We start from the raw sequence: 294 nt of genomic DNA, 5'->3' as shown, positions 1-294 counted from the left end.
CTTCTTCGGCTTCGGCCTATAGCGGCTTTGTATAATATCATCTTTATCGTCGCCTGGTGGTTTCTTCTCTTGCCTATTTTGGTTATTCTCGTCATCTATGCTGTACGCAAGACGATGACCCAAGGTGGAGAAGCAGGAGCTCAGGTCCTAGGTACACAGCAAACATCCAGCTGTACATACACCTCATCGTTAGAAAGTTCACGGAAAGACAGAAAGAAAACAACAAGAATGATAGACGTCTCTAGGGATACAAATACGCAACAACGCATGGTTCCATATATATATATATATATA

This window comes from Cystoisospora suis (genome assembly GCF_002600585.1).
Source record: "Cystoisospora suis strain Wien I chromosome Unknown contig_6031, whole genome shotgun sequence".
Taxonomy (NCBI): domain Eukaryota; phylum Apicomplexa; class Conoidasida; order Eucoccidiorida; family Sarcocystidae; genus Cystoisospora; species Cystoisospora suis.
The sequence above is the reverse complement of the archived record's forward strand: the minus strand, read 5'-3'. Positions refer to the sequence as shown.